A 23963-nucleotide genomic window follows, 5' to 3' on the forward strand; every position below is an offset into this window, starting at 1 on the left:
TAACACGGTTGTATGGTAACACCCCTTACATCATCCGTTTTTGCATGGCCCATCCCATTCGTTTCCAGAAATTTCCCCAAATTTTCCCAGAATTTCATTATTCCATACATCACTGTTTCCGATTTCCTTTTTTGGCTAAGTAAAAATGATGATTCAGCCATGTCCTTACTTTACTTTGGACGCTTTACCATGTCCCCGATCTTACCTCAGATATTTTACCCCTTAATGCAGGTGTTCATTATCAAGTGATGGCTAGTCTATGCAAGGCGGACACTGACGCCACTACGCCCCAGTCATTACTTATGCTTCCCTGTCACTATAACCTAGATATTACCCTTTTTCATATTGCCTCTATATTTTGCTGATATTGCATCTTCCTTTTTTGGTATACCGAGGTCCTCTTCCGTTGGCTTCAACTTACAGAGGCCTTCTTCCATTTCAGAGGCCTTCTTCCATTTCAGAGGCCTTCTTCCATTTCTCCAACAAGTTCCCTCTGGCCTGAAGAGGGCACAGGTTAAGCCACTTTTTAAGAGGCCCACTCTAAACCCAGCTGATGTCAGAAGCTACTGTCCAGTATCTGTTCTACCATTTCTCTCTAAAACCCTGGAACGTGCAGTCTATAACCAATTCTCTCCTTATCTTCTCCAGAACAATCTCCTGGATCAAAATCAGTCGGGATTCAAAGCTGGCCACTCCACTGAAGCGACCTTCCTCGCTGTCACAGAAGAGCTTCACTTCGCTCAGCACTGTCCTCATACTTCTAGACCTCTCCACAGCATTTGACACTGTTAACCACCAGATTCTCCTCTCATCCCTTGCTGGGATGAGCTTCGTAGGATCTGCACTCACATGGTTCGTGTCCTACCTGCCTGACTGTTCTTACCAGGCTTCTTGGAGGGAATCAGTCTCCTCTCCCCGCCCTCTCTAGACTTGGGTCCCACAAGGTTCTGTACTTGGTCCACTGCTTTTCTCTCTTTGCACTAGATCACTCAGACAAGTTATCTCTGCCCACAGTCTTTCTTTCCACTGCTACGGCAATGACACACAGCTGTTTTTCTCCTTCTCCCCCTCTGACTCCCAGGTCCAGCAACGCATTGCAGTCTGCTTAACCAACATCGCCTCCTGGATGTCTGCTAACCATCTCAAGCTCAACCAGGAGAAAACTTCTTTTTTTCCTTCTAAGAGCTCCCCGGTGATCGACGCCTCGATCACCATTTAGGGTTCTGTGGTGTCCCCCTCCAGAGCAGCCAAAAACCATGGCGTGATCTTGGACGACCAGCTGAACTCCTCAAGCCACATTCTGGCGGTCACCCGATCCTGTAGATTCTCCCTCTACATCAAGGGGATCCGCCCCTTCCTCACGCAACAAGCAACCCAGCTCCTGGTCCAAAGAACGTGTCACCGCCCGCATCAACTACTACAATGCCTTACTGGCTGGCTTACTGGCCTGTGCTATCAGGCCGCTTTAGCTTGTTCAGAATGCTACAGTATTTCTGGTATTCAACCTCTGAAAACACTCTCATGTCATTTGGCTCCTTACTACACTTCACTGGCTTCCGGTAGCAGCCCACATCCAGTTCAAGACACTGGTGCTGGCTTACCAGGCCACAATAGGCTCCACCCCATCCTACCTTCAGTCTCTGATAACTCCTTACATCCCAGCCAGGGCTCTCCGCTCAACCACCTCTGGTCAGCTGGCGGTGCCCTCAATTTGGGAACCTGGCAGCCGTTCCTCTCGACCACGCCTCTTCTCTGCCATTGTTCCGCAGTGGTGGAGTGACCTTCCTCACTCAATCAGGACTGCGGAATCTCTTGCCATCGTCCGCAGAAAACTGAAAACCCACCTTTTCAGAACCCACTTGTCCCCCACTGCCCAACCTCCCTTTCTATTTTGCAAAAAGAAAAAAAAATTGTACTAACCTTGTCCCGATGTCGCAGGTCTTTATTTTATTTATTTACCGTTCATTGTCACAGAATTCCAGGAGCGTGATACTGAGGGTAATTAATCTACAGTCTTATTGTGATCTTTGCTTATGGGGTAATGTGATCTGACTGATGCACTTATTGTAAGTCGCTTTGGTTAAAAGTGTCTGCTAAATGCCAAATTGTAAATGGTAATTGTCATCAAACCCTTGATTATTTCAATCAACAGTGAAAATTAAGAATTAAAACAAATATATGGAGGACATGGGGTTCCGTGTAACCCTCCTTAAATAATGTTGCTATGTTAGCTTGACCAAGCATTGCTAGTTTCAATGCACAATATAAATGAGCTTTGTTTGATTTGTGTTTCCCAGCCCTTCCTGAGAAGTATTTCATATCACTCACACCTGTATTACTCTCTATATCTCTTTGTTCTGTCCTTTTCAATAATAGCCTGAGCAGTACACATACAAAACAGAATATTGCATTCAGTGTTAAACAAACACATAGCCATGCGTTCTTCTTGTATCATGTTCTTGAAAATGTCCTGTTGTAATAATGCTTGGACTGGACAATGCCATGCTGTTTAATTACTAACTTACAATGAAATAGCATTGTCTGAATAATGATGGGTGTTCAGATTGGTACTTCAGAGAAAGTTTAAACTGTTAGATACATAAGACAGAACTCTCCATCACCATTTGGCATAGGGGAATACTGCAATTGCAGTTCCTATGTTTGACCACAAGGCACCGTAACAAAACCCTCAGTGTAAGCAAGATGCCGAGGTCTCCTGACCGAGGATGGCACAATACCATCAACTGAGAACAAATAACTGAAATGACAATTTTAACCCTCGAAAATTAACATTTGTTTGTTATTTAAGTTATTGACTAGACAGAAACTGAGTACTTCTTGCTGCAGTGTAATTTACAATGTGTATAGGCATCTATGAGGAGCCCTTATATTTTTGGTTGTGTGAACATTTTAGCTGGGCCCTGCCTCAATATGAATGGCATGATCTCAAACAGAAATATTAAAAAGAATTTGAAAATAAATAAATAAGTAAAAAGAAATAAATAAATACTTCATAGCGTTTTCCATTGTTAGCATCATCTGTATGTTTAGTTTAAATGAACATTGGATAACAAAGCATTCAAGAAAACCAAAGTGTGAATTTGTGCTGCATTCAGAAAGAACAGAGGCAAAAAATCAATCTTTTTGGAATGCTTTATTTAATTGCTTTTTCAAGGAAAGAATTGTTTTGGTATCCTGAATTTGATCCAAGTGATGATTATTGATTGAGCAGCATTTGAGGCAGATTGCCTCTGTTTCAGGTCTCTTTCTGTTTTACCATTTTAGGAGGACTCTTCTTCTCTGTTTTCTCAAGACCTAAGTGGCAGAGAAGAGAGAGACAATTCAACAAAAAGTGTTCTGGTCTCTTCACATTTATCGAACACATGACATTTCAAACTCAAAAAGGAGAAAAACAAAAGTTCAGTGTCAGATTTTTAAATGTCCGTTCTTGTCCTTTAAAATTGTGTAAACAAATAAATTCACTTTAAAAGTTTCCTCTGAATTTTTGCAATTAACAATACAAAAATGATTCTGACAAAGAAAAGTTATGTTACTTCCACCCAAAACATCAATCACAAACCATGCCCACTCAATTTGCCGCCTTAATCTCAGCTTCTGAGCAGTGGATGCATTGACACAACGTCCTCAGCTCCCTCAAGTTGAGAGCCAAAAACTCAGTTTGTCAGTGGGAGTGGTTTGTGACTGACTTTGTGGGCGAAAGTAACAAAAATTACTTGCAGTGAGTGATAAACCAAAGTTACAAAAATTATTTGCTGTAAACGATAAAGCGAAGTAACAAAAATTCCTTGCTGTAAACGATAAATGTCAGTCAAGTTTATCAAATCAACTGACAATTTATCACTCTTTTTTCAAAGTTTACGTACATTTTTTCCCCTCCTTTGTCAATTAATTTTTGTTACTTCCACCCTTAAATGTTAAATGACAATTTTGTGTTGTGAATGATGAACGATGAATGAAAATGATGAAACATGGGTCTGTTTTCATCATAACATGACTATTTAAATCAAATCACCATTAGCTTAATCAAATCACTTAGTAATTTATCATTGTTTTTCATTTCACATCCATTTTTACCTCTCTATTTTTCAATTCACATGCGTTTTAATCGCCTCCACTTTTATCAGTTATTTTTTGTCACTTCCACCCCTCATAATTTGCTGTCCTAGCTGCTGTGTCACAATATGATAGGACTATCTGACATTATTTTTCAGCCAAACATGACAACACAAAACAGTTCACTGTCACAACTGTACTTGTGTTAATTGTGTTGCCTTTTCCTTGTTTGATGTAGCATCCAAAAGTACACAGACAATTAGGCCTACAGCTTGTTTTCAATGCAATTCGATAAAATATTTGATATCACACATTTGAGGGTTATATTATTGCTAAAATGATAATGTAACTGAAAACTCATAAGGTCAAACTCTACTGAGAAAGGAGCACACAGAGTTTACCTGTTGGAATGACATGGTTGCAGTAATCTGTGAGAGAGAGACAAGCAGTCAGATGTAAATGTTCACTCAATTAATTCACCATTAAACATCAATCCAACTTAAGATTTATGTCAGCAGCTTACCATAATAGTCATGGCAACAGTTTCCATAGTACTGGCAGGAGCTGGAACAGGAGCACTTGCCCAGGTTGTAACCACAGTTATGTCTGCAGGAGGGAGAGGCTACAAGAGACACAGAATAATATCTGTGTTACATAATCTTATAAATGCTGTAGTTTTAAGGCCTAAATATGTTGCAAAAACGTTTTGATATATCCACTGACTGTGTAGCATAGTTTGCCAAGACCATTATTTGTTGCGAAGTTTTATTGAATATAATCACTGTGCAAATGCATCCAGTCTCCTTGGATTTCATGATATTATACAATCTCATGGAATTTTCATTTTGTTTCATATTAGCAGTAGTATTATCTGCAAATATTGAGTTTTAAAGGTAAAAAGAGCAGTCAGAAAAGCATTAGACACTTTTATACTCTGACTATGCTGGATTAACACTAATTTAATCAGTTGTTCTTGCTCTGTTGCCTCTCACATTAACTAAATGTTCACTGTCACACCAGACTTCTAGACATTAGCATTAAAAAATTTTACTGAATGATTTTCTAGTACATCATACAGCTGACAATGAACAAATTTCATCAGTGTGTTCAATAACTTACCTGAACACACAACACTGGCATCTTCAGAGTGCCCACAGTTATGTACGCCATATCCTGTGTGTGGACATTGTCCGAGGGCAGTCTCAGTTCCAGAGCATGCAACATCATCCAACCAGATCGGCCCACTTCCTTGACCAAAAATAGCATTCCCATGGACGCTGGCAACACTCCCACATCCCAGCTGTCTGCACACCACTTCAGCATCATTTAAGTCCCAGCCATCATCACACACAGTTCCCCATTCATTATTATAATTGATCTCCACTCTTCCAGAACATCTTGAGCTGCCATTGACTAGTCTGACGTCAGAATAGCCTGTCAAACAAATACAGAGGTGTCTTTTACAATAGAACAGAATCTCATGTCAATGATTTTTACGTGCAAAACTTCCGCATCCTGTGCTTACCTACTAAGCGCTGCTACTGTTGGATGTACATGCAAATATAATGTTTCTTTATGCTTTGGCTGAACTTTACTGAAGCTAGAGGACTTTCTGTTTTTTTCTTGTCACCTAGTTTTTTGGGTTTTTTTTTTAAATATGTCTGTGCATTTTGCATATTATTGGTCAAATTATATCTGTCCTTAGCCTCTTTCCTCTTGTTTATCATTGACAGTCTTCTTTATAAATTGCGTTAATCCTGTGAATCATTATCAGTTGTTACGGCCACATTTAGTGGATTTTTTTTTTTTTTTTGCAGAATATGGGACTTGACAGAAACTCTGAATTATTGGCATCAGCAAATGAAATCACCTCTGATCCTCTCTTGCTGCCCCACCTGCTGTGCCATGATATGATTGGAAAAACCAGAATCATTCTAGAGGGTGCATTTGGCTGAATGAAGCTGGGCTACTTTAAAAAAAAGATTTATTAGAATTACTGGCTAAATATGAAATGACTGTGTAAGACTTGACTGAAATTCAAGATAGATGATGACAAGACAAGCGAGATGAAGAAAAGACTAATGTCAAACACACAAAGCCTAAGTAGGTTTTTCCTTTTTGAATCTCTTTCATGGCCTTACCTGTTGTGTTTGCACAGACCTTTATTTGATATAATGTTTTGTTCAATTTAATTGCTCTGCAAATGTACCCAGTCCCCTTAGATTTCATGATATTACACAATCTCATGGAATTTTCATTTTGTTTTTTTATTTGCTGTACTATTATCTGCAAATAGTTAGTTATAAAGGTAAAAACAGAGGTCAAAAAAACAATAAACCCATTTATACTCCCACTGTTACCATTAGATTAATCAGTTGTTCTTGCACTGTTGCCGCTCACAACTGATAGTGCCACACTTCTAGACATTAGCATTAAAACATTTTGTCTGAATGATTTTCTGGTTCATCATACAGCTGATAATAAGCGAAATACATCAGTGTGTACAATCTCTTACCTGAACACACAACACTGGCATCTTCAAAGTGTCCACAGTTATGTACTCCAAATCGTATGTGTGAGCATTGTCCGAGGGCAATCTCAGTTCCAGAGCATGCAACATCATCCAGCCAGATTTGCCCACTTCCTTGACCAAAATATGCATTCCCATAGGCGCTGACAGCACTCCCACATCCCAGCTGTCTGCACACCACTTCAGCATCATTTAAGTCCCAGCCATCGTCACACACAGTTCCCCATTGATAATTATAGTGGATCTCCACTCTTCCAGAACATCTTGAGTTACCATTGACTAGTCTGATGTCATAATAGCCTTTGTCTGTTACAATAGAATAGAATCTCACGTCAATGATTTCTTACGTGCAAAACTTCCACATCCTGTGCTTACCTACTGAATGCTGCTACTGTTGGACTTACGTGCAAATACACTGTTTCTTTATGCTTTGGCTGAACTTTGCTGTAGCTAGAGGACTTTCCACTGTTTCTTGTCACCTCGTTTTCTTTCAAATGTTTCTGTGTATTTTGTACATTGCTGACAGAGTTATTGATGTTTGGGAACTTTTCAGATTAGCGGTTAGTCATTTAAGGCCATGGATTTAGTTGTAATGGTGTAAGGGCCTCTCAACATAACATAAGAATGAGAAGACCAAACAACACTCTTCTCCAGCTTCAACAACATTACCTATCAAATGGATGTTCTATCAATGTAATATCTTATTACCATGATGTACAACTTTCACTACTTAAACTACATCTATCCTTAGCCACTTTTCTCTTGCTTATCATTGACAGTCTACTTTATAAATTGTATTAATCCTGTGAATCATTATCAGTTCCTACAGCCACACTCAGTGGATTTTTTTTCCGTGCAGAATATGCCAATTGACATAAACTCAAAGTACAGCGAGGACATCAAATTACAGGCTTACTGGCTTCGTTAAATAAAATCACCCCTGTACTCATTTGCTGCCCCACCTGCTGTGTCATGATATGATTGGGAAAACCAGAATCATTCTGGAGGTTGTATTTGGTTGAACCAAGCTGGGCTAATTTAAAAAAGTTTGTTAGAATTATTGGCTAAACATGTAATTACTGGATAAGACATAACTGAAATTCAAGACAGATGATGAGAGGATAAGAACAGCTGATGCCAAATACACAAAGCTAAAGTAGTTTTTTTCTTTTTTAATCTCTTTCTTGGCCTTACGTGTTGTGTTTGGACAGATCTTTGTTTGTTATGAAGCTTTATTACATCTAATTACTCTGCAAATGCACCCAGTCTGCTTGGATTTCATGATATCATACAATCTCATGGAATTTTCATTTTGTTTTTTTATTTGCTTTACTACTATCTGCAAATAAGCAGTTATGAAGGTAAAAACAGATGTGAAAAAAGTATTAAACCCTTTTATACTCCAACTATGCTGGATTAACACTAGTTTAATCAATTGTTCTTGCTCTGTTGCCTCTCACATTAACTAAATGTTCACAGTCACAATTGATAGTGCCACACTTCTAGACATCAACATTAAATATATTTTGACTGAATGACTTTCTGGTACATCATACAGCTATTAATAAACAAAAGTTACTAATGTGTTCAATAACTTACCTGAACACACAACACTGGCATCTTCAGAGTGCCCACAGTTATGTACTCCAAATCGTATGTGTGGACAGAGTCCGAGGGCAATCTCAGTTCCAGAGCATGCAACATCATCCAACCAGATCGGCCCACTTCCTTGACCAAAATATGCACTTCCGTGGACGCTGATAATGCTCCCACATCCCAGCTCTCTGCACACCACTTCAGCATCATTTAAGTCCCAGCTATCGTCACACACAGTTCCCCATTGATAATCATGATAGATTTCCACTCTTCCAGAACATCTTGAGCTGCCATTGACTAGTCTGATGTCAGAATAGCCTGGGTCTTTTACAATAGAACAGAATCTCATGTCAATGATTTTTTCCGTAAAAAACTTCCACATCCTGTGCTTACCTACTGAGTGCTGCTACTGTTGGACTTACATGCAAATACATTGTTTTTATGCTTAGGCTCAACTTTGCTTAAGCTAGAGGACTTTCTGTTTTTTTCTTGTCACCTAGTTTTTTTTTCAAACATTTCTGTGTATTTTACATATTATTGCTCAAACTACATCTGTCCTTAGCCTCTTTCCTTTTGCTTACCATCGACAGTCTACTTTATAAATTGTGTCAGTTCTGTGAATCATTGTCAGTTGCTATAGCCACACTCAGTGCATTTTTTTTCATGCAGAATATGCCAATTGACAGAAATTAACAGAACATGTCAGACATCAATTTTCTGGAAGTAATGCCTTATTGGGTTCAGGAAAAAAAAATCACCCCTGTCTTCATTTGCTGCCCTACCCGTTGTGTCATGATATGGTTGGAAAAACCAAAATCACTCTAGAGGGTGCATTTGGCTGAACCAAGCTTGATTGATTTGAAAAAGATTTTGTTAGAATTATTGGCTAAACATGTAATTACTAGATAAGTCATAATTAAAATTCAAGACAGATGATGAGAGGATAAGAACAGCTGATGCCTAATACACAAAGCCAACTAGTTTTTTCTTTTTTAATCCCTTTCTTGGCCTTACCTGTTGTGTTTGGACAGATCTTTGTTATGAAGCTTTATTACATTTAATTGCTCTGCAGATGCACCCAGTCTGCTTGGATTTCATGATATTAGCCTATACAATTTCATGACATTTTCATTTTGTTTTTCATTTGCTGTACAATTATCTGCAAATAACCAGGTATAAAGGTAAAAACAGAGGTGAAAAAAGCATTAAAACAATTATACTCCCACTGTGCTTGATTATCACTAGTTTAAACAATTGTCCTTGCTCTGTTGCCTCTCACATTGAATAAATGTTCACAGTCACAACTAATAGTGCCACACTTCCGGACACTGGCATCATAAATAGTTTAACTGAATGACTTTCTGGTACATCACACAGCTGTTAATAAACAAAATTCATCAATTTGTTCAATAACTTACCTGAACACACAACACTGGCATCTTCAGAGTGCCCACAGTTATGTACTCCAAATCGTATGTGTGGACAGAGTCCGAGGGCAGTCTCAGTTCCAGAGCATGCAACATCATCCAGCCAGATTTGCCCACTTCCTTGACCAAAATATGCATTCCCATGTATGCTGACAGCGCTCCCACATCCCAGCTGTCTGCACACCACTTCAGCATCATTTAAGTCCCAGCCATCATCACACACAGTTCCCCATTCATAATTATAGTGGATCTCCACTCTTCCAGAACATCTTGAGTTACCATTGACTAGTCTGATGTCATAATAGCCTTTGTCTGTTACAATAGAAAAGAATCTTATGTCAATGATTTTTACGTGCAAGACTTCCACATCCTGTGCTTACCTAATGAATGCTGCTACTGTTGGACTTACGTGCAAATACACTGTTTCTTTATGCTTTGGCCGAACTTTGCTGTTGCTAGAGGATGTTCTGTTCTTTCTTCTCATCTTGTTTTTTTCAGACATTTCTGTGTATTTTGTACATTGCTGACAGAGTTATTGATGTCTGGGATTTTTCAGATTAGCGGTTAGTCATTTAAGGCCATGGATTTAGTTGTAATGGTGTAAAGGCCACTCAGCATAACATAAGAATGAGAAGACTCATACCAAGCACACTCTTCTCCAGCTTAAAGGTTGTACATCAAGTTTATGTTCAATCCACTCGATATCTTATTTAGAACAAATCACTTTTATTACTTAAACTGCATCTATCCTTAGCCTCTCTCCTCTTTCTTGCCATTGACAATCTACTTTATAATTTGCGTTAATCCTGTGAATCATTATCAGTTGTTACAGCAACACTCAGTGGATTTTTTTTTCCATGCAGAATATGCCAATTGACATAAACTCAAAGTAAAGATAGGACATCAAAGACATCAAATTTCAGGAAGCAGTGGCTTATTGGGTTCAGCAAATGAAATCATCTCTGATCTTTTTTGGCTGCTCCACCTGCTGTGTCATGATATATTTGGAAAAACCAGGATCAGTCTATATGGGTGCATTTGACTGAATGAAGCTGGGCTACTTTTAAAAAAAAGGATTTATTAGAATCACTGGCTAAATATGAAATTACTGGATAAAAACATGATTGAAATTCAAGATAGATGATGACAAGAAAAACGAGATAAAGAACAACTGATGTCAGTGACACTAAGCCTAAGTAGGTTTTTTCTTTTTTAATCTCTTTCTTGGCCTTACCTGTTGTGTTTGCACAGACCTTTATTTGGTATAGTGTTTTATTCAATCTAAATGCTCTGCAAATGCACCCAGTCTCTCAGGATTTCGTGTTATTATACAATCTCATGGAATTTTCATTTTTATTCTATTTTCTGTACTATTATCTGCAAATAACCAGTTATGAAGGTAAAAACAGAGGTGAAAAGAGCATTTAACTAAATGTTCACAGTCACAACTGATAAGACCGGACTTCTAGACATTAGCATTAAACATATTTTGACTGAATGATTGTCTGGTACATCAAACAGCTATTAATAAACAAAATTCATCAATTTTTTCAATAACTTACCTGAACACACAACACTAGCATCTTCGAGGTGCCCACAGTTATGTATTCCAAATCCCCTGTGTGGACAGAGTCCGAGGGCAGTCTCAGTTCCAGAGCATGCAACATCATCCAACCAGATCTGCCCACTTCCTTGACCAAAATAAGCACTCCCATAGGCGTTGATAGCGCTCCCACATCCCAGCTGTCTGCACACCACTTCAGCATCATTTAAGTCCCAGTTATCGTCACACACAGTTCCCCATTTATAATTATAATAGATCTCCACTCTTCCAGAACATCTTGAGCTACCATTGACTAGTCTGATGTCAGAATAGGCTGTTGAACAAATACAGAGGTGTCTGTTACAATAGAATGGAATCTCATGCCAATGATTTTTTTCCGTGCAAGACTTCCACATCCTGTGCTTACCTACTGAATGCTACCACTGTTGGACTTACGTGCAAATACACCGTTTCTTTATGCTTTGGCTGAACTTTGCTTAAGATAGAGGACTTTCTGTTTTTTTCTTGTCACCTAGTTTTCTCTCAAAGATCTCTGTGTATTTTGCACATCACTGGCACAGTTATTGATTTTTTAGATTAGCTGTTAGTCATTTAAGGCCAATGTAATATCTTATTACCATAACATATAACTTTCACTACTTAAAATACATCTATCCTTAGCCACTTTTCTCTTGCTTACCGTTAACAGTCTACTTTATAAATTGTGTTAATGCTGTGAATCATTATCAGTTCCTACAGTCACACTCAGTGAATTTTTTTCCGTGCAGAATATGCCAATTGACATAAACTCAAAGTACAGAGAGGACATCAAGGAAATCAAATTTCAGGAATGAATAGCTTGTTGGGTTCAGTAAATGAAATCACCTCTGATCCTCACTTGCTGCCCCACCTGCTGTGTCATGATATGATTGAAAAAAACAGAATCAGTCTATATGGGTGCATTTGACTGAATGAAGCTGGGCTACTTTTAAAAAAAAGATTTATTAGAATTACTGGCTAAATATGAAATTACTGGATAAAACATGACTGAAATTCAAGATAGATGATGACAAGACAAGAAAGATGAAGAACAACTGATACATACAGCCAAAGTAGTTTTTTTTCTTTCTTAGTCTTACCTGTTGTGTTTGCACAGACCTTTATTTGATATAATGTTTTATTCTATCTAATTGCTCTGCAAATATACCCAGTCTCAAAGGATTTCATGACTTTATACAATCTCATGGAATTTTCATTTTGTTTTTTATTTGCTTTACTGCTATCTGCAAATAACCAGTTATGAAGGTAAAAAAAGGGGTGAAAAGAGCATTAAACCCTTTTATACTCCCACTGTGTTGGATTAACACTAGTTTAACCAGTTGTTCATGCTCTGTTACCTCTCACATTAATGTTCATTGTCACAACTGATAGCAGCACACTTGTAGACATTAACATTAAAAATATTTATACTGAATGATTGTCTGGTACATCAAACAGCTATTAATAAACAAAATTCATCAATTTGTTCAATAACTTACCTGAACACACAACACTGGCATCTTCAGAGTGCCCACAGTTATGTATTCCAAATCCTCTGTGTGGACACTGTCTGAGGGCAGTCTCAGTTCCAGAGCACCCAACATCATCCAACCAGATCTGCCCACTTCCTTGACCAAAATATGCATTCCCATGGACGCTGACAACACTCCCACATCCCAGCTCTCTGCACACCACTTCAGCATCATTTAAGTCCCAGCCATCGTCACACACAGTTCCCCATTGATTATTATAATAGATCTCCACTCTTCCAGAACATCTTGAGTTACCACCGACTAGTCTGACGTCAGAATAGCCTGTGTCTGTTACAATAGAATAGAATCTCATGTCAATGATTTTTACGTGCAAAACTTCCACATCCTGTGCTTACCTACTGAGTGCTGCTACTGTTGGACTTATGTGCAAATACATTGTTTCTATATGCTTTAGCTGAACTTTGCTTAAGCTAGAGGACTTTCAATTCTTTCTTCTCATCTTGTTTTTTTTTCAAACATTTCTGTGTATTTTGTACATTGTTGACAGAGTTATTGATGTTTGGGATTTTTCAGATTAGCTGGTATTTAAGGCCATGGATTTAGTTGTAATGGCGTAAAGGCCACTCAGCATAACATAAGAATGAGAAGACTCTTACCAAGCAACACTCTTCTCCAGCTTCAACAGATTGTACATCAAGTTTATGTTCAATCCACTTAATATCTTATTTCTGAACCAAACAACTTTTATTACTTAAACTACATCTGGCCTCAGCCTCTGTCCTCTTGCTTACCACTGACAGTCTACTTTATAAATTGCGTTAATCCCGTGAATCATTATCAGTTGTTACAGCTACACTCAGTGGATTTTTATTTCCGTGCAGAATACGTCACTTGAAAGAAACTGAAAATACAGTTAGGACATCAAAGACATCAAATTTCAGGAAGCAGTGGCTTATAAACTGTGTAAATTCAACTGTTCTCCCTGATGTACCGTTAACTACACTACCAGAGCTAACGTAAGCTAGTCTCCTTCTCCCGCTCAAACAAACTCTGCTTCACATATTGCAGGTCCTACGACGGAATATTACGGCCACATTGGCGGAGATAATTCTGAGATTTCGAGAATAATGTAGTAATATTACAAGAACAAAGTTGTGACCCTACTGCTACTGTTATGACCCTGAGCAAAAATTGCTCTAGAGGGTATACTTGACTTTTATAGGCTACTATTAAAAGCTTTGTCAGAATTATTGGCTAAACATGTACTTACTGCATAAAGACATGACTGAAATTCAAGACAAATGGTGACAAGGCAAGCAAGAAGAGGAAGAACTGATGTCAAATACAGTCAGCTTGAGTGATGTTTTTTGTCTCTTTATTGATCTTACCCAGTGTGGCGGTTTCCATAGGAGCCTCAGTAGTCATCATGTCTGTTTAGGAATATGACATGCATATTAGAGAAATGCCTCATATAAACTGAATGAGTTCCTTAGAATTATTGTTGCCTCTTTATCAACAGTTTCCTTAGTTCTATCCGTGACTGAAATCTTCTCGTATTTCTTGTAAGGGAGAAAAAAAAAATCTGTGCTTTCATACCTGTGTACCACCGTGGGTCCGCTGAAATAAAAAAGCAAGTAAAGAGATACAGATTTCTTGTCAAGCAGATTTAAAAAAAACACACACACACACACACACACACACACAGCTGGACAAACATTTTTTGAGCATAAGTGTACCAAGCACTCCTGAGTGTTTTGTGTTCAATATCCAAAACAAAATAAAGCCTAGCGTTAAAGATACATGCAGCCCAAACTACAGATTTACAGATCCTACAGTCCAGTAGGCTATCCTACCATACCGTACCTTCAGCACTGGTTACAACCAAGAGAAAGAAGAGTAAGGCTGCTGTGGCTCCACACTCCATCTTTCACCTTTACTTTGAATGTCTGTGTCCAGCCTAACAGAAGGAAGACTTATATAGTCAAAGAGAAGTCTGGGGAAAGCTCCCTTATGTCAGTCATAAACCCATTACAGCATGTTGGTGTATGGGCGTAGGGTTATATAAATGTGGAAAAGACGCAGCTGATCTACCGGTTATGAGCATCCTGTTAAATTGGTCACCAGATCTTACCAGTTGATGAATAACTTGTGCTTAACTGAAGGAGTGTTAATGTCACGGTGTAATGTAAGTTAACTGAAGTGAAGTGCATGGTCAGCCATGATGGGAAACAAACAAATGTCACATTTCACTGTATAAGGAAGGACCTCTGTCAAACAGTGTACAGCAGATAACATACAGATGACCAGTAACACAGAACTATTAAACTGTTATCAAGAAGACTTGTAAAGACTTGCAAAAGTTAATTTTTTTCTATGACCATTGTTAATCATTTGGAAATGGCAGCTGGCAAATGCCAGTGCTTTTGACTGAATAGTGGGTGCCAATTACTGCTGAACTAATAAAAGTTCAACAAAACAATAAACAAAGTGGTTTAGGGCAGAGGGTAATAGAAGTTACATAAATGTATGGCAAGTCAGATCTTCGGGGAATGTCTGAAATGATAGATAGAAAAATGAGGTAAAACAAAAACAATGATTGATTTTAATTTAAATTTTTCCCTCTTTTTCATCAGGTTGAGATTTCACCCTCCTTCTCTTCCTGGGTCTCTTTCTCCTTCTCCATCCTCAATGTTCTTGTCCATCAAGACTGATTCCCCATACTCATTGTGCTCAGGTATTGCTCAAATATCAAATATCAAAAACAAAGCTGTTATGTTACCTTGTTTGAATTCATCTATGTATCATATTTTTCTACCAAATCTGATACTGAGCCCAAGCCATTTCCCTGTCTGGAGAGTCATATTAAGTTGCATACTGTTACCATTAGAGACCGTATGTAGTAGTATATTGTCATCATTTTTCACAAGAAAGAGACAGAGAGATCTTGGAGTTATGAATTCCATCTTAGGACAATTGTTGTGTAAGTGCAGAGACATTGAGTGTTGATTGAAAACACCACGACAATAACCGAGGACTGTGAGAAAAACATAGATGTTCTTGCTGCTTTACAGGACCCAGGTTGGTGAGATGGCATTTCATCGTGTAGAATGGTTTACATACCCTTATCTGTTCATTTACTTCAAGTTAGAGACTTGAAACAGTTGTTTGAACAGTTCTTTGAACAGTTCAAACATTTATTGACAAATATCTCCTAAAATGAAAGTAAGTTGGTGATGTGGATCACACCTCCTATCATTTACAGTGTATTATCACAAGTGAACTCTTTTCAGCTTGCCAAAGCAGTAAAATCTATTGTCCAGACTTTTGTTCTTTTGACTGTTTTCAGGTAAGGAAGAAAATTAAAACATGATCCTGACGGATCAAGAACACAGCAATGCATAGCAAAGAAATGAGTTGAATTTGATGGCTGTATTTCAGAGTGGCTGTTACACCTTTCAAGAGACAAGGTGAGCAGCATTTACTGGCACTTTGGCACCCTTGTCCCCATAATGGGCAATTCACACAAGGTAGGAAATCTAATGAGAGAGATAATTAGCATTCATCCTTGGCACAAAATACTTGGATGAGCCACACTGTTTGGTGAAACCTAATGAAGATCTCTTAGATTTCTCTGTGCATGGACTGCTCGCATGGACAAAGACAGAAGTTAGATATGATTTGTGGAATGTTGGCTTGATATATTTAAGGGACTATTTTTGATGAGTAACTGCTTTCAAATACAACTGTTTTTATCTTTCCAAATACCTACCCATACTCATTAAAGCACTAGAGCTGTTTTTCCTGTGTTTTTGTGTTTTTCTATGTTTTATATGTCTTCTTAAATAAGTGCTGTACGTTTAAAATCTTCACAACTTGTATACATTCTGAATCCAGTCAACAAAATTTGTCCATTAAAAGGATTGGTCCCAAAATTATAAATGGTTTGAACAGTAACTGTTACACATTAATTAATGAGGATTCAATTTACTGACAACAGCAGGAGCTAACTAATATCCTATATATCTACATATAGAATAGACATAGTTTTCCGTGCTGAATTTGTGTTTCTGCTGACTCGTCTGACTGTTTGCATTAGTTGATTAACAACCTGAAGTTGACAGCAGATGTGACGTCACAGTGCCATATTAGCGTGCTACCATGAAATGTTCAGTTAGTTGCTGTGGGAAACAAACATATTGTGCATTGCTCTGCACAAGGAAGTGCCACCTCACCAGCTGTGCTCTGTCAACAGTCCAATGTAGCAGAGGGGGCAAACAGGGTTGAAAACTGGCAGATAAATATTGCACATGCATCTAGTTAATTAAAAAAAATGTCTTCTGTGGGATTACTTCAACCAAACCTTCTCAGAAATGCAGCTTAGCACAAAATAACTGAAATTTGCCACTGCTAGAGGAAAAAAAAAGTAGTAAAGAACAACAGATCTAGCATCCTTTCCCCAGGATTGTTAAACTTTATTGAATCAATTAGCGAACACTTTTGACAATCTTTTTCTAATGTAGTCATTTCTTTTGAAATGACTACATTAGAGGCAAAACTGTTGAATAGGAGATGTCATGATAGAAAATGAATTTAAACTACCACCTTCTGGGAATGGCATTAGCATCATGGTAAGTACGCTGAGGGTTCAGCTTGATAGCCCAGTCAACAGTCTTTTGAAGCGAGGAGAGTGGCATGAGAGGGTTTGAAATGCTACTCCAATCAAACATGATATCACGTCATATTTCTATGAATTATGAATGACTATTGCATCTTAGAGTATTACAATTTCACATTTAATCTCACTCACACGCCATAAACCCTGCTTTGTGAATGTATGAGTTAAAGCATATACAACTCAATAGAAACTATTGGCCTTGTAATAAAGATATGATGTTGGTTCTGTTTTCTCCCAGTGGGAGAAAACATTTTTAACTTTAACTGCTTGTGATTTTCCAAATTTGATGCATCAACATGAATCCCCTGTCGCTCCAGCTACATCTTTTCCTTTTCGGTGGAAAAGATTCTTGACATGATTGAGCAGAGCAGACATGGGTGTGTTCAAGCCTATATAACTGTGTTAATGAGAGCACTCTTTGCTGATGTCACATCAAAGACTGTTTAGCCATGGAAAAGATGAATTTAATTAGACTCTTATCAGATTATCATGTAATATATAAGGTGTTTGAAAATATATATAAAGATTAAATTGACAGATACCAAACTATTTACCTATTACAAAATTTGTACTTGTCTTGAAATGTTTGAATGTTAAGCTATTGTCCCGACACCTTTATACAGCTACTTCTCCCTTCACTCATTACTCTTTTTTTTATTATTATTATTATCATTATTATTATTATTTATAATGTTCTATACAGAAAAGTAACAATAATATTTTGACAGAATACAATATGGAGTCTTAGTTGTATTCTGTCACAACCTGCACCGCCATTTTGGACTTTTTGGTTTGACATGTCTTTGTGCTCCTGTTCTGTGTCTGTCTCCGCCCCTCACCTGTACCTGTTTGTCTAATTATTACCTTGTTAATTTTATCCAATCCTGTTTTGCCCTGTTTAGTTCTCCCTTGTATTTAAGTCCTAGTGTTTGCCTTGTCTTTGTCTATTGTTGTTTGTGTTAGTTTGCACAACAGTCATGCTGCACCTTTTTGTTATCGGCTTTTATTAGTTTGCACTTGTATTTTAATCTTCAGTTTGTTAGTAAAGTCCTCCTTTTTCACCGTCATCATTGTGTCTTTGCACTTGGGTCCTGCACCACACCACCAGCGTGACATAGTCATAGTTTCATTTTCCAGTCTTTTCTGATATGTGGAACAAAATAAGGGAGTTTTAATGTGGAAAAGATCATTTAAACACTTAAGTATTTCACAAATTTCTGCCATTTATCAATGTCATTTTATAAACAGTGTGTATTTGTTCGGTTGTAGTTACTTTAGTTATTCAGTCCAGGTTGTTCAATGAGAACATTCCTTTTCAATTGCTTTTTTGTTCCTCAGACATATTTTCTCATTTCTCATTTTCCCTTTTTGAGAACAGGTTACTTTTGGATATAAAATCCCCAAGAATCAAAATATGATTTAGGTTAATCAAAACAGCAAATGCAGAAATGATCTTGATTGATGTTGTAATATCCTTTATCATAGCTTCAGATTTTTAGTTTATTTTATTTTCCACAGTGAATCCTAATGCAAAACATAAAGTTTTCTTTTTCTATGACTATGAGAATGAACTTGGATTTTGTTATTTGCTTTTTTGTTACACTGATCATCAGCATATATTGTATCTGAGAGTGCACATCACATCAGTCAACAGTGGTTATAACATTGTGAGTGCCATCATCAACACCAACAAAGCAAAGTAAAGCAAAGCAAAACAAACCAAAAACAACAAACCAAACCAAACCAGACACAACAGCAATAATAATAATAATAATATCTCTGCCATCGGTCCGTTCATGCTCATTCTTCACCTTAAGACATTACAGTACTGAAATCTTCAGGACCCAAAATGAAATTGCTGTATTGACCAAATGACCTGTGAATTAGTTGTCTTTTGTGTAAGCAGACTTAATGATTTCTATTACCAGCTGAAAGTTAATATGGTACAGTTCAATGTTAGCACTACTGTAATAAAAACCTTACTGTTAACAGGGGTGGTAACATTATGGCGTTTTATGAGTTAGCTGATGTGAAATGCATGGACAGCCATGATGGGAAACAAACACATTACACATTTCTTTGCATAAGCAAAGACCTCTGCCAAACATAGTGCACAGCAGCTAACACAGAGATGACAATTAACAGCAAGCTATTAAACTAGCATCAAGAAGACTTTGCAAAAGTTTTTTATTTTTTTCCTACAACCATTGTCAATCATTTGGAAATGGCAGTTCTAGCCAGTGCTTTTGAATGAATGGTTGGTGTCAATTACTGCAAAACCAATTTGAGTTCAACAAAACAATTAACAAAATATTTTAGAGTAGAGGTTAATAGAAGTGATATAAATGTATGGCAAGTCAGCTCTTTGAGGAAGGTCTGAAATTATAAATAGAAAAATGAGGTAAAACAAAAACAGCGAATGAGGTAAAACAAAAACAACGATTGATTTCAATTTTAATTTTTCACGGTCTTTATCATCAGGTTGAAATTTCACCCTCCTTCTCTTTCTAAGTGTTTTTCTCTTCCTCCCTCAATATTCTTGTCCATCTAGACTGATTCCTCATCCTCATTGTGCCAGAGTATTGCTCAAATATCAATATAGTAATGAATAATTACACATTAGAATAGCAGTACAATGAACACACAGGAGTTTAATAATGGAAAGTCTTATCAAAACAAACACCTATTTCTCCTCATTTGCTGCCTCAGTCTAGTCCTCAGTCTGGACAGTTTCTTTTGCATGTTTGTTTTTGGACTGAGGATCTATTGCTATGACTTCTTCAAGAATGGTTAGGTGGTCATCTTCTCACAGAACACAGGGGCTTATCCATGTAGAAGGAATGCAGGTATGCTATGAGGTAAAGGAGAGGGACCCAAGGGAAGTTGCTGCTGCTGGTTTATTTAAGAGGGAGACGTAGAAGCAACAGTTCATGTGAGTGAACAAAGAAATGGAGAGCTAATGTTGCATCATTACTTGCTTGGACAATTAAGATTTTGTTGCCACTCAACATGGTAGGCTGATATCAATGATAAACTGATATCAAACATGCATGAACTCACAGAATCATGTCAAACGAAACAAACAAGTGCATATTATAATACAATGAATTTGCTGTTAGTTCACCTTGTTTGACTTCATCTATGTGTGATGGGGGGAGGTGTTCACAGCAGTATGTGTTACGTGTGTCAGGTGGTTCTACTGCGGTCACGTGACATCACGCGACACCGGTAGCTCACGGCGTTTAGGACTTCCCTTTGTTTGTTTTAAATCTCATTCACACGGCAAACGACCAAGCGAAAAAGCATTTGTGTTTATAGCTGTGCGGGTGGTGATAAAACAGCAAGCTAAAACAGGATTGGTGGTCTAGTGGATTCTAACATCGGAGGGAGAAGTAGCATCTTCAAAAGTTTCCTGAGGTGAAGTCGGAACAGAGGGGGGACAGCACGTTAGTAACTTTTGTGGCACTGAGAAGTTTACGGAGGTAATTTATACAATGTGTATTTAAGAAATCCTTTATTTATAAATGTCTTTATGGCTACTGTGCATATTTAATGGATTAAGTGCGTAATGTCATTTATTGCTGCCGTTAGGCTACAAACACTCACGTCGGCCCTGCCTCACCGGACAACCAGGGCAGACTACAGAACATAAGGTAGTCTGGTTATTTATATATATATATATATATATATATATATATATATATATATATATATATATATATATATGTGTACTTATTTTTTAAACTTCCATTAAATGGGCTTGAAGCTGATTATGTGTTTTATTTCTTTTTGCTCTTATTTTTGTTCTCCAGACGGTTGATGTAACCACTGTTTTTCCCACCGCGGTTTTGTCTTTATGTTAAGGCCTGTCTTTATGTTGATTCTCACTCACTCACTCGTTGTCTAAGCCGCTCATACTGATCAGGGTCGCGGGGGGTGCTGGAGCCGATCCCAGCGCTCATAGGGCGAAAGGCGGGGAAACACCCTGGACAGGTCGCCAGTCCATCGCAGGGACTTCCACGTAAGTCATTATTATAAAGTAACAATACTTTTACCTGAGTAGAGTTTTTGTTTACTCTACCCACCTCTGCCCTTATCCCCATAATGGGCAATCCACACAAGGTAGGAAATCTAAAGAGAGAGAAAATTAGTCGCCATCCTTGGCATAAAATATTTGGGTGAGCCACACTGTTAATCGATATCTCTTAGATTTCTCTGTGCATGGACAGCTCATATGGAAAAAGACTGAAGTTAGATATGATTTATGGAATGTTGGCATGATATATTTAAACGACTATTTTTGATGAGTAACAGCTTTCAGCTAATTTCAACTACAACTACTTTTACCTTTCCAGATATTTAGCCATACTCATTGAGGTATTAGAGCTGTTTTTCCTGTGTTTTTCCATATGTTTTGTACGTCTTCTTAAATGAGACCCATAATTTAAAAGACTTCACAACTTATACATTCTCATTTGCTTGTGAACAGTTATTAACTAATTTAGCTATTTTTAAATTTTATTTTGTGCTCAGCAGACCAAACACAGGGAATATTTGGAAAAGAGCCAAGAGACAGTGCAGGGAAAGTACAAAAGAGCCCAAAAGGGCTTGTACAAGGCACTTTCCCAAGAAGATCAGTTTATACTTGGAGAAAATTAAGTAAGAAAGAAAGAAAGAAAGAAAAAGGAAAAAGGAAAAAACATGGGGAGGGAGGCAAAAGAAAATAAAAAGGCACTGTTAAAAAAAAAAAAAAATATATATATTTATATATATATATATATATATATATATATATAATCGTGTATAATATGTAATCGTACAAAGAAAAGCAGATGGGGCAGGGCTAATTGGATTAATTAATTTTGACAGGTTATTGGCTAATTTTAATCAGACTGTTACAAGTTCACAGGTTGTGTGGCAGACAGTTATAGATAGAAGGTCCTCTGCGTGAAATTGTGAATTGGCTTAATGAAGTTCTGAAGAAAGCTGAATATAAGTTGCTGGAAAATCCAGTGAAATGGTGATGAACTTGGGAGTTATAGTGAAAAATGTTCTGGAAACAGTCTGGGAGGAGGTTTCTGTCCACATTAGCAATTTGTAGTATTACAAGAATAAAGTCGTACTTTTACGTGAAAAATCTTAATATTAGGAGAATATAATCGTAAAATTTCAAGGAAAAACACCAATAATGTTTAGGAAAATATATTACCAGCAATAAGGGTGGGAGGAAAAAATCAATACAGTGTAGTATCGCGATATTTTTGGCACGATATTATATCGATGCAGTGGCGCCAAGTATCAATATTTATTTATTTCATATTATTTTATAATTTTTTTAAAAAAAATGTTTATTAAACATACTTTTATTTTGGTACATACGTCTACTCTGATAACATTGCTTCTGTAGTCCATAAGATGGCACAAGACCTCGTTCTTCTCTTGTGTCACAGCAGAAATTGGAAAGCAAGTTAGAGTCCTCAAGATGATTGCAGACTCCTACATGTAACGTGCTGCCTGCTTTGAAGTCGAGAGTGTGGCTTCATGTTGATTTCCAGAATATAGCGAATAATCAGCTCGACACGCAACATGCCATTTGGAAACAGTAGATAATTTTGTTCACAGAATTAAATGGGAAGATTCAAGTGAGATGAATTGAGTCATGTGTTATTTTCCATTATGACTTGGGTTTCGACAGTGGGTTTCACATCTGTGACAAACAATAGATGTGTGTGAACAGTATAATGTATTTAGGAGCACATGAGCGAGTAAAAAATAATTAAAAAATTCAGCCCAAGCAGCATCTATTTTTCCTTCCGCAAAAAGGTTGATAACACACATGATGGTGCCGAACAAATGTTGTCCGTTGAAAAAAACATGTGATCCAGTCATCATTGCAAAGGGCAAAAGCTACTGGACCAGTGATATCCTTTCTGTCTAAACAGACTGAGCAGACTTTTTTGGCATTTAGAACAAAAAAGAACTATTTTATCATAGAGGTGTTTATACCGTTTATACAGTTTAAAACAGTTTAAAGAATAAATAATTACATAATTATTAAATAAATACAGTTTAAAGCAGAAATAATTAAAAATCTAGTGTACTTTTTGTATTCAAATAAGTAAAATCATTTTGCTTGTAAATGTCTCCTCGTATCCCTTTATTAAGGAAAAACATATTATCTAATCAATTTTCACATGTGGACTTGGACAGGTTGCAGTCAGTGTGTTAAAGAGGCACTAAGCTAAGACTCTATGCACTTTGTTGTACATTGTTTCATCTGAGTTGCTAAATTCTGTGAAACTGACACCACACTGCAGTGAATAAATACATAATTCCTGCTTTTTGCCTTTTAGGGCTATTTTTTCTTCTTCAGTCACACAGATATTGTGATGTATCGTTGATGATTGCCTTGCAATGTATCTAGTATGGCAGAATCGCTGTATCGTGATACCGTCATTATCGTGGGCAACGTATCATGATAGTATTGTGTTGTGAGCTACTCTGTGATTCCCACCCCTAACGAGCAACCAACAAAACAGGCAAGAGGACAGTCAATGGCTGCCTGAGCCTGCTTCTGGTATCGCGC

General features: G+C 37.5%; 1 pseudogene; it reads left to right on the top strand.

The window, feature by feature from the left end:
- Positions 1–159: 159 nt before the first annotated feature.
- On the top strand, positions 160–1919 carry LOC115823441 (uncharacterized; annotated as a pseudogene).
- The last annotated feature ends 22044 nt before the right edge of the window (positions 1920–23963 follow it).

The sequence above is a fragment of the Chanos chanos genome, chromosome 10 (genome assembly GCF_902362185.1).
Source record: "Chanos chanos chromosome 10, fChaCha1.1, whole genome shotgun sequence".
NCBI lineage: Eukaryota > Metazoa > Chordata > Actinopteri > Gonorynchiformes > Chanidae > Chanos > Chanos chanos.